This window comes from Eulemur rufifrons, chromosome 11 (genome assembly GCF_041146395.1).
Source record: "Eulemur rufifrons isolate Redbay chromosome 11, OSU_ERuf_1, whole genome shotgun sequence".
Lineage (NCBI taxonomy): Eukaryota > Metazoa > Chordata > Mammalia > Primates > Lemuridae > Eulemur > Eulemur rufifrons.
The window spans coordinates 13,718,050-13,734,103 of record NC_090993.1 but is presented as its reverse complement, the minus strand read 5'-3'; positions in this window follow the sequence as shown (position 1 = coordinate 13,734,103).

Genomic DNA, 16,054 nt, shown 5'->3' with positions numbered 1-16,054 from the left:
CTCTTTATTGAAATCTTCATTCTGTTTATACATTGTTTTCCTGATTTCCTTTAGGTCTTTGTTCACATTTTCTTTTAATTATTTAATCATATTTTAGACAGTTTTTAAAAATCTTTGTTTAGGCCAGGTGCAGTGGCTCCTGCCTATAATCCTAGCACTCTGGAAGGCCAAGGTGGGAGGATTGCTTGAGTTCAAGGAGTTCAAGACCAGCCTGAGCAAGAGTGAGACCCCGTCTCTACCAAAAATAGAAAAATTAGCCGGTGTCATGGCATGTGCCTGTAGTCCCAGCTACTTGGGAGGCTGAGGCAGGAGGATGCTTGAGCCCAGGAGTTTGAGGTTGTAGTGACCTAGAATGATGCCACCGCACCCTACCTGGGGTGACAGAGTGAGACTGTGTCTCAAAGAAAAAAAAAATCTTTGTCTAGTAAGTCCAATTTCTGTCCTTCCTCAAGGATGGTTTCTGTCAGTTTATTCTGGTCCCTTTAATTAGTTGTAATTTCATATTTATTTGTATGCCTTGTCATTTTTCATTGAAAACTGAACATTTGACTATTATAGGTGGTAACTCTGAAAATCAGATTCCCCTATCCCCCTTCCCCAAAATTTTCTGGCTTTTCTGGAGGGGAGGTTGTTGTTGGAGGAGGCTGTAGACTTCTGTTTGGTTAGTAACCTTCTCAAACTGTTATTTCAACGACTGTATTTTTGTTGACATGGTCACTAAAGTCCCTGTTCCTTAGCTTGTGCTCAGCTAGTGTTTTGAAAGAGAATTCCTTGAATGCCAAGAGCTCTCCCTCCCACTCTTTGCAAACTGGCTCTGTGCCTGGAATCTTCTTCAACTCTATGCCAGGCTTGCACTGTATCTAGGGACCAGTCGAAGGGGAAAGCTTAGGTCTTCTCAGGTCTTTTATGACCACACACCTTGCGCTGGGCATGCACATGTCTGTCTAAATTCCTCCCGTTGCTTTTGAATGGCCCAATTTCCCAGAGAAACTCTCCACAGATTTTGCCTTAGGTAGTCTGTTGTATTTTGACCTGTAATCTTTTTTCCCCAGGCAGTGTAGCCTTGTTAATTTGGCTTGCAGTGTTTTTGAGCTTTTATGGCCTCAGCTCTGAGTTAGGAAAAACAGAGAAAAGCAACTGGCGTCAGTCCTTCAAGTAGGCTCCAGATAGGGTATACAGAAACGTGGCTCAGACACGTGTGACACACACGGTGATTTGCAAATAAGATCTGCTCTTGTCCCTCCAGACCTGGGACATGGTCCTGCACCGGGACCTTGGGCTGCTGTCTCTTTAAGGTCACGGCTGCTTAAGACTGATGCCACCTAGGAAGGGGTGGGGCCAAGGCATCTAAAATATACAAAGTCTACAGTTCTGAAGTGTCTTTTTCTTGATTCAGCTCTTGGTTGTGTAAACATTTGACTCATTTTTAAAATTCTTACAAATTTTTTTCCTGACAGTTTCTGCTTTTTTTTTTTTTTTTCCTTTCTGTGGAGGGATGATGAGAGCTTGGGGCTTCCTACTCTACCACTTTGCTAATGTCACTCTGCTATTTGTTTTCACATCCAAACTTTCCCTTTGTAACAAAACACGCCGTGAAAAGCCTCTGCGATGGTCTGGCTGTATTCATCTTCAGTTGGAGAATGTGCACGTTTTCTTCCTGATGTTACAGACCGAGACATCAGTGTCCCATGCCATGTCTGGAGTACTGGCTGTCCCTGTGGTCTCTCTGATGGCCACCAATGGTGCCCAATCTTCTATCATAAGAAGTCTCAATGTTTTCAGCCAGACAGCAATGTTTGTGCCTTTATTTGCAGCACAGGCTGTAAAGATCCGTTTGGTTGAAAAATATTTATTGACCACCTGATGTATGTCAAGTACTGCAAAAGGCCCTGGGATAAAACTGGGCATCAACTAGAGCTTCCATGCTAGAAGAACATATTCCTAGTGAGCGAGACAGAGGGTAGGCAAACAGTTTTGGGACAGTGGGCAATTGCCACGATGGGGGCCTGTAGATGGTCCCCTGGGAGGACGGAGCAGGGACGTCCTGGAGCCGAGCCTTGAGAGCTGGTGAGGAGTTAGCTAGTTGGAGAAGGACAGATCACCAGGTGATAAATTCATAGCAAAGCCTGAGTTAAAACCCATGTCTCCTGAGTCCCAGGCCAGCGTTTTTCTTGCTTATCTAGGTTTTCAGGGTCTCATCCAAAAAAGACTCATCTTCTTATTGAATCTGGTTTGTTGGGAAACGAGGTATTTTGTTCTGCAAAAGTGATTACATAGTCACTGCTTTAGACAACCACTTCCTCAGTGAGAACGTGATCCAACGGATTCTGTGTCTTGGTCTTTCACATGTTACCCATCATTCTAGCTCACGTTCCAACATACTTTGACAACTTACTTGTTTAGTGGCTTCCAGAGTGAGGCCTTGCCTTTTTTTTTCCCCCGGGACAGACTCATCTGAGTGCTTGTCTAGGCTCAGTTCTAAGCAACTGGTCTCTTTGCTGTCATCCCACTGAGGGGGTCAATCTGGGCAGCTTCCCACATGGCCCAGTCCCGGCTGGAATCAGAGGAGGGGGGGCGGTGGGCCCTGCTCTCCCAGAATCTAGAATTGCAGGGGCTGACTTGGTTGGCTATAGCTTCCAGGTATAGTTTATAGAGTCCCGTTTCGTGGTCAGGCCTGCGAAGGCAAAGCAACGTGCAAGCTGACGTTATCAGGCAGCAGGAGCCTAAGCCAGCCGGGAAGCCAGTAGGCAGGGAGGCTGTGGGGGCAGGTGCACAGGGAGAAGCCGCGATGAGAGACCGCCTGGCTGCGGAAACGGTGCCATTCGCTCTCCTGCTCCCGCGAGCCCGGCTGCACGCCCTGCAGTTGGGTTGTGCTGGATTGCTCTGGGTCTTGAACGATAAACCTTTTGCTTGAGTTGTAACAGCCTGTGTGGGTTTGTGACCCTTCAACCAAAGCCACCCCTGATTCTAGCACTCCCAAATCAGTGTCTCCCTGGCCCTTCGGCTGACATTATTTCTTCCCCGTTTGTTACCTAGTCTGCGAGAGTGAGGGAGGTGCTGTGAGCATCGGTGATTTTCTCTCCCAGCTGTTGCGAAGCACGTTACGTCCACAGGGCTTGGAGGTAACGACCCGGTGGTTTCTCCCGTAGAGGCGGAGGAGACTCGGCGGTGGGGTCGCTGATGCCCACCTACGGGCAGCTCCACGGAAGTGGTGGATTAGCCGCTGAATTGCAACACAGGAATATTAAATGACGGGAAGCATGGCCACACTCACAGAATCTATGAGCCAGGAACGGTATCAGAGCAGGAGCCAGGGAGACAAGCTGGCGCCTCCCACACGGCCTCTAATCAGCTGCGTGATTCGAGGCCTAACATGGGTTTCAGTAACTTTCTTCCCTCCCTGGCGGGATCAGGTGAGACAAGGTATATGAAAGCGCTTTGACTGCTGCTGTTCTGCTGGGATGATGGGTTCAGACGTCGGCCCCCGGGGACTGGCTCAGGCCCTGGCACTTAGAGTGGGCTCAGCAAGGGTCTGATGAAGAACGCTGGGGGGAGGAGGAGGAAAAACTAAGAATCTGATATGCTTTTGAAAAATGATCAGTAATTATAATCATTTTCTGAGCTGATTGTCTTTTCTGCCTAGTTGTTAGGCAGTACTATAAAATATGCAAACGAAACATTTTACATAATACTTTCAATGTGCCTGCATGTCCAAGGTGGAGTAACTCATTTCATACTCATAGGAAACTTAGGATTGAAGAAGTAACCTTAAGTTTTTTAAGAAATAACCTAATACTTATCCTTCCCTGGGAGAAAGAAAAAGAAGTAACTTTAAGTGAAGAAGGCCCTCCCATAGCTCAGAGCCCTGGAGGCCAGAGATGGGTGGGCTTTGGCCTTGGGTGGCAAACCGTCCTTCAGAGAAGGCAGCACAGCTCAGGGCAAGACCCCCAGCCGACATTCTCAGATGAAGCTCTTCAAAACAGGAAACTTAGGAAGATCACAGTGACAAGGAACAGGGCTGTATGTGTGTGTGTGTGTGTGTGTGTGTGTGTTTGGAGGTGGGTAGGGCTGGACGCGGAGAACGGAGCTTAGTCCCCTCCCCATCATAAGGCACAGAGGTTCCCCCGCTCCCCCGCCCCCACGGGACCCTCCCTCAGCTGCAGCCCCCAGCCCTTGCAGAGCTCAGCCTCATCTCTTAAAATTGCAGCCCCTGCTGGCCCCAGTCTGCCCATTTGGGATCTTGAGAAATAAAGCACGCCCTCTTAGGATGCCAGCATGGCTTCAGAAATGCTGTTTTGTGTACTTATTGTTGCTGTGCACACTTTTTTATTGGCATATAACATACACACTGGGAGGTGCTCAGATCATATGTTATATTAACCGTGACTTTTTTTCTTTCTGTATCTTTTTTTTTTTTTTTTGAGACAGAGTCCTGCTCTGTTGCCCAGGCTGGAGTGCCGTGGCGTCAGCCTAGCTCTCAGCAACCTCAAACTCCTGGGCTCAAGCGATCCTCCTGCCTCAGCCTCCCGAGTAGCTGGGACTACAGGCATGCGCCACCATGCCTGGCTAATTTTTTCTATATATATTTTTAGTTGGCCAGATAATTTCTTTCTACTTTTAGTAGAGATGGGGTCTCGCTCTTGCTCAGGCTGGTCTCGAACTCCTGAGCTCAAATGATCCTCCCACCTTGGCCTCCCAGAGTGCTGGGATTACAGGCCTGCGCCACCGAGCCCGGCCCCCTCTTTCTGTATTCTTAGGCTTTCACATTTCAGGGCCTTGCTAACCCTGGAGGGACTTTCCTTCCTGGGGCTAATTTCTAGAGAAAGTGAAGGCCTTGCTGGAGTGCGCCCTTTCATATGCAAAGCAACCAACCAGAGCCCACACCCTCTTACACTTCCTCAACTGGCCTCACACTCTGGGCCACTGTCCCTCCACCCACCTGCATGGAACAGCTAGGGACAGTCCCTATACCCCAGAGACCGCTGTAATTATTCAAACTAGCCAGCCCTAAATCCGCTTGCCCTGCCTCGCCCGGGCCTTCCCACGGAAACCACGGTCAGGGCTCTTACCCACTATCTGTTCAACAGCAGCCTTCTGATCTGTCGGCCTCATCACACCTGAATAATAATAAAACCTACATTTTATTTTATTTTATTTTTTATTTCAGAATAGTACAGGGATACAAGCATTTTGGTTACATAGATTGCTTTTGTACCATTTGAGTCAAAGTTGTAAGTGCGCCCATCCCCCAGATAGCGTGCGTTGTACCTGTCAGGTGTGAATTTACCCATCCCCTCCTCCGCCTTCCTCCTGCTCGACTTCCGATGAATGTTATTTCCCTGTGTGCACATAGGTGTTGACTGGTTAGCTCCAGTTTAGTGGTGAGTCCGTGTGGTGTTTGCTTTTCCATTCTTGTGATACTTCATTCATCAAACTTACATTTTAAAGCATGTGTGTATTGCCTTAGGGATGCAACCAGCACCCAGATCAAAAAGCAACATAACCAGCATTTTGTTCTTTTATAATCCAGCAAACATTTATTAAGTGCCTTCTGTTTCCTCATAGGTTCGCCTCTCTGCTACATGTTTACCAGTACTCTGTGTGCCGGGCTGTGCTCAGGAGTCCCTGAGGATACAGAGGGGAGCAGAACAGAACAGTCCTTGGCGTCACCAAGCGCGTCTTTTAGCGGAAAAGGCAGTTATTAGTCCAGTAGTCACACGGATGAACATGCACTAGCAAGCAATGGTAAGCGCAGGGAAGAAAAGCGAAAATAGCAAACATTTATCGTGTACTGCTGCGTGCAGGCCAGTTCTATATGTTATCTCCTTAAGCTCCCCAACCCCCCAACTCCACCCAACACCCCAAAGGCCGCTGGTGAGAGCTGTTGGTATCTGGAGCCCACACAGGGGCGCACGGCAGGCAGGCGGAGCCGGCGGGGACGCCGTCCGGCTGGTGGCGCCCTGCGAGCCTCTCCCCGCTGCAGAAGCCAGGCTCGGCCACCAGCTCTGCGGACAAAACACGCACTGCGGTGATGGGAGCCACGCAAGGCCTCCCCCAACCGGTCGCCCCTCTTCCTACACCTGCCTTTCGGGAGCTGCTGAGTTGGGTTCAGTGCCCAGGGACAGGGTGCGGATCTAACAAAAGAGTGTTTGCGGGGCTCCGACCCGGGGCCGCGCGTCAGGACCCGCGGGGGCCAGATCTGCGCAGGCGCGACCCTTGCTCGGAGTGTCCCGCTTTTGGCCAAAAGACGGCTTCGTGCGACAAGAGCCGCCGCTGCAACGGCCGGGCCTGATTTATCGCCAAATGCACTGTCAGGGCTCGTCCACGCCAGAGGACGGAGGAGTCACGGAAAACGCCTGAGTGGTCAAGGAAAGCACGCGGAGGGGCCGGACTTGACCTGGGCCTCGAGGAATGGGTGGGATTCGGGAGTCGGAGAAGCGGGAGTGGCATTCCTCATGGCGACGCTAGATTGCTGGGCGCGGGCCACACACCCACGTCCCAGTGCGGGGCCGGGACCCTGCTCCAGCCCGCACCGGCCCCTGCGCGGCTCGCGGGCGGGTCTGCGGCGCCGGAGAACTTCCAGTGAGACCAGGCAGTGCCTTGACTTTGAGGGGACGTGTTTTCTAGCTCAGCCCGGTGTAGACACGGGACACCCGGCGGGAGCAGCCCACGCCCGGGGCTCTGTTGTCACCTGGCAAGAGCCGCCGAGAGCGCGGGAGCCCGGGGCCAGCGCAGGCGCCGTCAGTAAAAGCAGGGCGACCCGGGGTGAGCTGTTTAAACGTTCTCTACTTCGGTTTCTTCGTTTGTTAATGGAGGTTTGGACACAGCTGGCGTTTTACATCTTCTGAGGAAACAATGACCGCTTGACGGTCCTGGGACTGGACAGACGAAGACAGCACAGTCGGAGGCACTAAGGACACCTGCGGCTTTGTAGGGGGCTGACTGTGCAGTTGACCTTGGAACATGGCGGAGTCGGGGCGCCAACCCCCTGCACAGCTGAAAACCCATGTGTAACTTTCCATTCCCCCCAAACTTGGCTACTAATAGCCTGCTGCGGCCAGATGCCCACCGACGACACAAACAATGGACACCGGCTTTGGAAATATGCCATGCGTATTACGTACTGTATGCTCACAATAAAGTAAGCTGGAGAACAGAAAATGTGACTACAGAAATCCCAAGGAAGAGAAAATATATTTATTATTCATTAAGTGGAAGTGGATTATTCTAAAGGTCTTCATCCTCATCGCCTTCACCTTGAGTGGGCTGAGGGGGAGGGGGAGGAGGAGGAGGAGGGGGAGGAGGAGGGGGAGGAGGCGGGGAAAGGGGAGGCAGGGGAGGCAGGCGCATTAGTGTAACTTTTATGGAAGAAAACCCACACGAGTGGACTGAGCAGTTCAAACCCGCGTTGTTCAAGGGTCGACTGTGCTCTGCTTTTCCACCCCAGGGAGAGCCGCTTCCCAGGGTGAGGGCGGACACGTGCTTATGCCGAGAGAGGCAGCGTGGTGCCTTGCAAGGAGGCAGGGCTTTAGTGGGGGTGAATCCTCGCTTTCCTACCTACTTGCCGTGTGACTTTGGACAAGTTACTTAACCTCTCTAAGCTGGTTTTGGCATTGGTCCAGGGGGACGCGCTATGGGTCTTCTTGGGCAGTGCTAGGCTTTGAGTTCATATGCACGCAGATTCTGGACCGTAGAGAGAGCAGGCTCCCTTACTCAGCTACAGGGGGTGCGTCCTTGTCACAGGGACGGGACCACACATGCCTGTTACGCGCAGTTGAGCGGCTAAACCAATACAGTCTGGGCAGCGGCTGGTACACCCTTCATGATGTCACGAGGGTGCAATACTCTTCTTTGTATCTTCTTCCTGCTATTCCTGCTCCTCTGGGATTCCCATGCAAGGCCAGACTTAAACAGGCACAGCCGTGGAACCAAAGACACATCCTCCAAATTATTGCTGTGCACAGTCCCAAGTGACCTCGGATACCCTCATCCTTGGCTGGCCTCAATTTTGCAAATGCACGGTGCGCAAGACCACGTATCCCTCGGGACTTCTGTGAGAAGACGACAGTCTCCCCAGGGCCAGGTGCTTTTCCCAGGTGAATAAATGCTGAGGAAACAAGAAAATGTCCACACTGATGAGACAGAAGTACTTACTGGTTTCAAGCTAGCCAGGCCCAGATTGTGAGGTGGAAAGAGTGTGCTGGGCAGAGATCAAACTTGCTCTTTTATTTTTAATGCTGTTTCTTTGTTTTTTGGCTTCACTCAACAGTGTCTCAGAAGTTCTACAAAAAAAAGTCCCCACCATGTAGAAATGACTCGAGGTTGTGTAATAAGCAAAGTCCTTTATATAAGTTTTAGTTATTTCCATTAAATATGTAGAAAAAATAAGAAAAAGATATCATACTACTGTTGAAACTGCAAGAAGGTTTCGGTCTAGGTCCAGTTGTTTGTTGCACAAAGATCCAATTATTGAGACAACAAGGCTTGCCAAGGAAGAAAGGAATTTTTGAACCACAGACTTGGAGAAGAGGAGAAGCTGCCTTAAATCCATCTCTCCGACTAATGCAGGTCTGGGCTTTTTAAGGAGGGGCCATGTGGCTCGGGGCAGGTCAAGGGGGATGGTGAGTCCTGGTGGCAAGAAGTCTGCCCTGGGGACTTGAGAATCTCAGCTCCTGGGTCTTGCAGAAAATCCATCATTTCTGGGAAACAACTCAAAGGTCAAGTTAGTTAAGGGAGAGGATTAGAATAAACACATAGGGGTCCTTGAAATTTATTCATGCCGCCAGTTACAATACAAATAACAAAAAGTTCTTCTCTCCCATAGACTCAGCCCAGACTCAAAGGAGGAACAAATTTGCTGTATATAAACTGTTCCGGGTATTGAGAGACGCCCCACAAACCACCATATGCCGCGGTTCCTGGGGTGAGGAGCTAAGTGTGGGATTTCTTCCAAGTCTCCGGTTCTGTGACAGAGACAAATCCCTGCCCTTTAAAGTACTGGGCTAGGAACTTATGTTTTATTTCCTTTTAGGGCAAGAATCAGAATCCAAGGAAGATATCTTCTTTCCCCCCACAGCTTAGGACAGAATCTGCGAGCTCCCAACACATGTCGCCTTTTACTGCAAGTGCTGGATTTGTGGTGTCCAGGCGGGGGATGGTGCTGGGGTTCATGCTGGCAGGAGCGGGTAATGTGCCATGTGTTGATCTATGGTCGTACTGTGCTAATCACTGGTGACTACGGTTAGCTGAATTAAGGGTAATCCAGAGAACACTTATCTTGCTTACCAGATTGAAACTGCCCTCACAGGGTTAACAAGGATTCTGGACAGAAAAAGAGTTATAATTAAGCATTCATCATGCTGCACTTTGGCCCCTACCTGGTAACCGAAAGTCTCGGGTTGCGCTAAATCCTGACCATTTGCATCCTGACTGTTCCTAGGAGCTAGGATTTCCGACTCAGAGTCATAAGCCTTTTGTTTAAGAATTGATTTGCATCCCCACCGTTCCTATAGATAGGATCTCTGACATCAGAAACAGAAGGCTTTGTTTGAGCATTGCTTAAGATGGTTTTCAGATCCTGAATTCCAGTAGAATAGTTGACCCCAACCAGTTCGAAGACCTCCCCAAAGAGGAACCGAATCAGCACGAAAATGTAATTTCTTCCTCTCCCATGCCATGACTTCACCCTGCACTGTGACCAATCAAAGATCTCCACTCTTCAGCCCACTCCATGCCATTTAAAATCCGTAGCCCCAAACTCTTTGGGGAGGTGGATTTGAGGTTTCCTGCTGTCTCCTCATTTGGCCCTGTGGCTAAACCTCCTCCCTGCTGCAACCAGGTGTCTTGGTGTATTGACTTGCTGTGCGCGTTGGCAATGAACCTATTACAGTGACGAGATGGGCCAATTTTTGTGAGAACGTGGGGATGCTTTTACCAGGAATCATAGTTTGGGATATTACCTTTTTTTGTTTTTAGTCAAGAATTAAAAAGCAAATTCCATCCCAAATCTTATTTTTTTTTCCTCTACATATTTGGATGTCTTGAAACCAACTTCTCAGTTAAATGACTAACAGTTACCCTGGCTTACCTCACAAGAACAATATTCTTTCTTTTCTTTTCATTCTTATTTCTTTAAAAACACTTTTATGAAATATTAATAGTTTCTACTGTTGAGTAGGATGCAGAAAGCTGCAAGAACATGTCATTCCTACCCTGACAACAAGAAAAATCCAGATAATTTATAAAATTATAACTTTTTCAAGGCCTTCATAGAGCTGAGGTTGTGAAGGAAACCAGGGAACTGAATTCCAGATGTGTTAACCTAAGGATGTGACTGTAGAATATTTCACTGATACTCCAGAAAGAGCAAAGGTCACTCATGCATAAAGCTCTTTGAAGAGATTAAAGGGCTTCAAGGTTAAGGGTCTTGAGATGGGAAGATTATCCTGGATTATCCAGAGGGGCCAATATAATCAGATGAGTCCTTAAGCATGGAGAATATTTCTTGGCTGCTACACAAGACTCCACCTACTGTTACTGGCTTTGAAGATGGTGAAGAAAGGCCACGAGCCAAGGAATGTGGGTGACCCCACTTGAAATATAAAGACATAGGTAGGATAAAAGTAAATGGATGAGAACAGTTAACTGAAGTGAAGCTCCAAACTACGTAAAGCAAAAAATGATGAAAAAGAAGAAAAAGACATATTCATAATTACAGTTGGAAATTCCAGCACTCCTCTGTCAGTAATTGGTGGAACAAGTAGACAACAGGAACCAGTAAGGATGTAGAGAATCTGGACGACACAGCTGTGGAGCGGACTCCAAGGTGGCCTCGGTGGTTCCCACCTCTGGTATTCACACCTACGAGCAGCACCCTCCACATTGTATTTGAAAGTCTTTCAAAATTTCTTTTATTTTTTAAATTAAAAAATTTTAATTTCATTTTTAAAATTTTATTCTTAGAATTTAATTTAATTTTTTAAGAGACGAGGTCTCTCTATGGTGCCCAGGCTGGTCTCAAACTCCTGAGCTCAAGGGATCCTCCTGCCTCAGCCTCCCAAATAGCTGGAACTGCAGGCGTGGGCCACTGTGCACAGATCTTTCAAAAGTTCTATCTCTTGCTCCTTATGCCTCATTCTACATAATTTCTTCAGATTTATTTTTCGTTCCACTAATTCTTTCTTCATCTATGTCTCATCTGCTTCTAAACTAACATTGAATTTTTAATTTCAATTATTACATTTTTTATTTTCCAAACCTTGGTTATATAAAATTTTTATTCTTTAAACATATTACCTATATTCTTTTAAATTCTGTGTCTAATTGAAATTTCAGAAGTCTTTGCGGATCATATTCTGATGTTTGTTGTTTTTCCTGGATCTAGCTCATGGAGATTTGTTTTCTTGGTATTAAATGACACATATATTTTTTGTGAATTCATATTTGTGCAATTTGATCTGTTGGAATTCTTTGAGTCCCCTGTTGAAAGCCCCCTGGTTTTCTCCAGGAAGGGTTTGCATCTGCTAGGGGGCACTATTAACTCAGGACCTGGTTTTTAAAAAGACTCAGTTCGAGGTTCTTCTAACCATACAGGTAGCATAAAAATTTGGTCTATAAACCTATCTGAGAACCAGCGTGAGGTTATGACTCTTAGGGGAGTTTTCCCCATCTGTGCAGTGACAATGTAGGAGCCAGCAATTTCCCTCCCAGTCGACTGTGGGCGAGGACAGGTTTAGTTCTGAGTTACTCCTGAGTTGATGGTACAGCCTTCGGGATCCTGGCACAATAAGGTGTCTCTTCGTAAAGTCCCCACCTTAGGCAGCACCTGGTCTTTGTCTCTTGTGTCTTATATCCCTTGAGGGTGAAAAACCGAGACCCAACTTCACTCCGGTAGTGAGTGCTTTCAAGATGAAAGCTGTAGTGCCTAATCTACCTCTTTATTCTCACTTTCTTTATTAGGTATTTCTTAGCTTTTCCCCAGATTGATTGTACATTTAAAAGTTGTGTTTTATCCAGCAGTGAAACTATTTTACAATGTAACATAAAGATAATCTTTTTGAGTTGAAGTCAAGGTAGATAGTTTGCCGTATTTTAAAAGCAAAAGATTTCTGCGTCTGTGGATCTGTGGATTAAGACAGTGTTTTCCAAAACCTGGTTCTCTGCTCTCTATGTTAGTGTCCCTGTATTCACAGCACAGGGTTTTGGGCCCAGTCATACCTACTGAATCCAAGTTTTCTGGAGAAAGGAGCCAAGAATCTTTACTTTTAAAAAGAAATCTTGATGATTTTGATGTGCACTTATGTATGAGAATCACTCCACCAAGCCTTCCATAAAAATAGAATTAATTCTCATCTAACCTCACTGGAGTATTTTGAAGATTAATTAAAGATTATAAAGTTGTTTAAGGAATGCTAACAAGTACTATTCTAGGGGGGGCTGAGCAAAAAGTCATTATACTGGAAACCTATTAAAGCTCTTAAATGGGCTCGATTAAAGAAATTAGTCAATAAATTACAAGGTAGCAGAGACTCAGCTTCAACCTACGCAGCGGTGCATTCCCCAGCGGAGTTTTGAACCTGAATCAATCCATCCTCACTTGCCCAGTGACGAAACAGAATATCTGGCAATCTGTGAGGGGAGAAAAAGCACCAGACTGTCCTCGGGGAATCACGTGTGGAAAAAATACAGACCTCTTCAAGCGAGACAAAAATTCTTTAATGTTTTTCTTCTATTGGTGTCCAGTTAAATTTTGTATACTCTTTTTTCTCATACATTTTTTTTCAACATGAATATCATACCAAGAGTTCTAAACTAAAAGTGGCCTAATGGCCCCTTTCTGGTATTCCCCCTCATCGCCAGGTGAGCGAATAATCCTGCCCTGATGTTTTCAGCAATGCCAGAAGGCTTATGATGTCACTCTTTTGTGCCCCCATCTCTCCCAAAGAACAGGCAGTCAACCTTGCTCAGAAAGGTGAGGACAGGAATGTACTCTAATTTCTAAGTGAAGCTCAAGGACCCACATTCACTCAAGCTCACCTCTCCTCCTGCTGAGAACTGCCAGTGGGGATCAAGGGCCAGCACTGGCTGCATTTCTGGGAGTGGACACACTAATTGGGAACACTGCTCTTTCAGTGATCCTGGATGCCTGTTCCGCTTTGGACCCCTTCTTTCTCCTCCTTCTTATGGGACATGGGTGATAACGTGGGCCCAGAATGTCTTCCTACCAGGGCACAAGTATCTCTTCACTTCCTATTTATTTTTTTATTGATCTTCTGTCTAGTTGTTTTATCCATTATTGAAAGTAGGATGCTGAAGTCTCCAACGATGATTGTCAAATTGTCTATTTCTCCTTTCAATTTGGTCAGTTTTTCTTCATGTATTTCAAGGCACTCTTATTAGGTGCATACATGTTTATAATTATTATGTCTTCTTGATGGATTCATCCACTTATCATGTCCTTCTTTGCCTCTAGTAACAATTTTTGTTCTAGTCTATTTGTCTGATATTCGTATAGCCACTCTACCCCTCTTCTGATTGTTGTTTTATGGTATATCTTTTTCCATCCTTTTACTTTCAATCTATTTGTGGCTTTGAATCTAAAGTGTATTTCTTATAGAAAGCTTATAGTTGGGATCATGTTTTTTTTTTTTAATCTATATTGCCAATCTCTGTCTTTTGCTTGGAGTGTTTAATCCATTTACATTTAATGTAATTACAGGTTGACCATCCCAAGCCTAAAAATCCAAAATCTGAAACATGGTGCCAATATCATGCTCAAAGGGAATGCTCACTGGAGCATTCTGGATTTCAGATTTTCATATTTGGGATGCTCAACTGGTAAATATAATGAAAACATTCCAAAATCTGAAAAAAAAAGTCCCCCATCAGAAACACTTCTGATCCCAAGCTTTTTAAATAAAGGATACTCAACCTCTACCAATAAGGAAGAATTTATATCTGCTATTTTGCTATTTGTTTTGGTATGTCTTACATCCTTTTTGTTCTATTTCTCCATTATTGCCTAATTTTGAGTTAGATATTTTCTAATATATCCTAATATAATATATGTAACATATCTAACATCTAATCTATATCTAATATCTAATATATCTAATATATTCTAATATAACTCAAAATGACATAATTAATATTAAAACTAGCTTAATTTTAATAACATACAAAAACTTTGATCCAAGATAGCTTTGTTCCCCTCTCCTTTGTACTACTATTATAATACACATTATATCCTTATACATTATAAGCCCATCAGCACAGTTTTATAATTATTGCTTTATGGAGTTGTCTTTTAAATCAGATAGAAGAAAAGAATTACAAATAAAATACATTCATATTGTCATATTTACCTATGTAGTTACTATTATTTCTTTATTTCTTCATGTGGATTCCAGTTATTGTCTAGTGTCCTTTCATTTCAGCCTCAAGGACTCCCTTTAGTATTTCTTGTAGGGCCAGTTTGCTGATGATGAATTCTCTCAATTTTTGTTTAATTGGAAATGTCATAATTTCTTTTTTGTTTTTTGAAATATGGTTTTGCTGGATATAGAATTCTTGGTTGATAGTCTTTTTCTTTTAGCACTTTGAATATGTCATCCTACTACTGTCTGGCCTTCATGTTTTCTGGTGAGAATTCAGCTGTTAATCTTATTTAGGATCCCTTGTATGTGATAAGTTATTTCTCTCTAGCTGTGGTCAAGATTCTCTGCCTTGTCTTTCAACAGTTTGACTATGAGGTGTCTAGACATGAATCTCTTGAGTTTTTCTACTTGGAGTTCACTGAGCTTCTTAGATATACAGATTAATTTCTTTCACCAAATTTGAGAAGCTTTTGGCCATTATTTTTCCCATCCAAGTACTAACCAGGCCCGACCCTGCTTAGCTTCTGAGATCAGACGAGATCAGGAACATTCAGGGTGGTATGGCCATAGACAATTTCTTCAAATATTCTTTCTATCTTTTCTCTCTTATCATGTATACATTAGTATGTTTGATGATGTCTCATAGGCTCTATTCATTTTTCTTCATTCTTTTTTCTTTCTGTTCCTCAGACTGGCTGATCTCAATTGGCCTGTTTTTGAGTTTGCTGATTGTTCCAGCAGTTCAATCTCCTATTGAGCTCCTCTAGTGAGTTTTTCATGTCAACTTTTGTAATTGTCAATTCAAGAATTTCTATTTGATTCTTTAAAAAAAATGTCTCTTGATAGATATTCTCTATTTGGGGAGACATTATTCTCATGAATTCCTTTAATTCTTACATGCAATATCAGTTAGTTCTTTGAACATATTTATAATAGCTCATTTAAGAGCATTTTTTTTCTGGTAAGTCAAATATTTGGGCTTCCTCAGGGATAGTTTATATTGACTGCTTGTTTTTCTTATATATAGCCATACTTCCCTGTTTCTTTGCATGTATTATAATTTTTTTGTTGAAAAGTAAGCATTTTAAATAATATCATATGGCAATTCTTTGTGGAAGAAATCTGTGGAAATCAGATTCCCCCCACTCCCCAAGGTTTGTTTTTTGTCTTTGTTGTTGTTGCTGTTTGATCCACCTGGACTAAACCTATAAAATCGGTGCTCTATACTGTAAGCTGTCATTGAAGTCTCTGCTTGATTAACTTAGTGGTCGCCTAATGGTTAGACACAGATTTCTTTAAATGCCTTGAACCAATACATCTCCCATCTTTGCCAGGTGGCTCTGAGTGTACGTGGAGGCATGCTATTAATGGCACTGGTAGGCTGTTTTTAACCCTCCCTCAGTCTTTACTTACTTCTTAGGCAGAGCCAGAAGTCCAGCAAAAGGGGAGAAATTAGGGCCTTCTCAGGTTCTTCCCTAGGAATGCACATGGCCTTGCACATGTGCATGGACTTGTAGATTTACAGGATTATGTTGGAGGTTTTCAAGGTACCTAGAGATATCTCATTCCCAAGTTTTTCCTTCTAAGTTTTATGGTAATCCTCATGTTAGCCCCAGCTGGTAATGCCACGTCAGGCAGCTGAGATGTCAAACAATTGCTGCTGATTGTTTTTGGCAAAC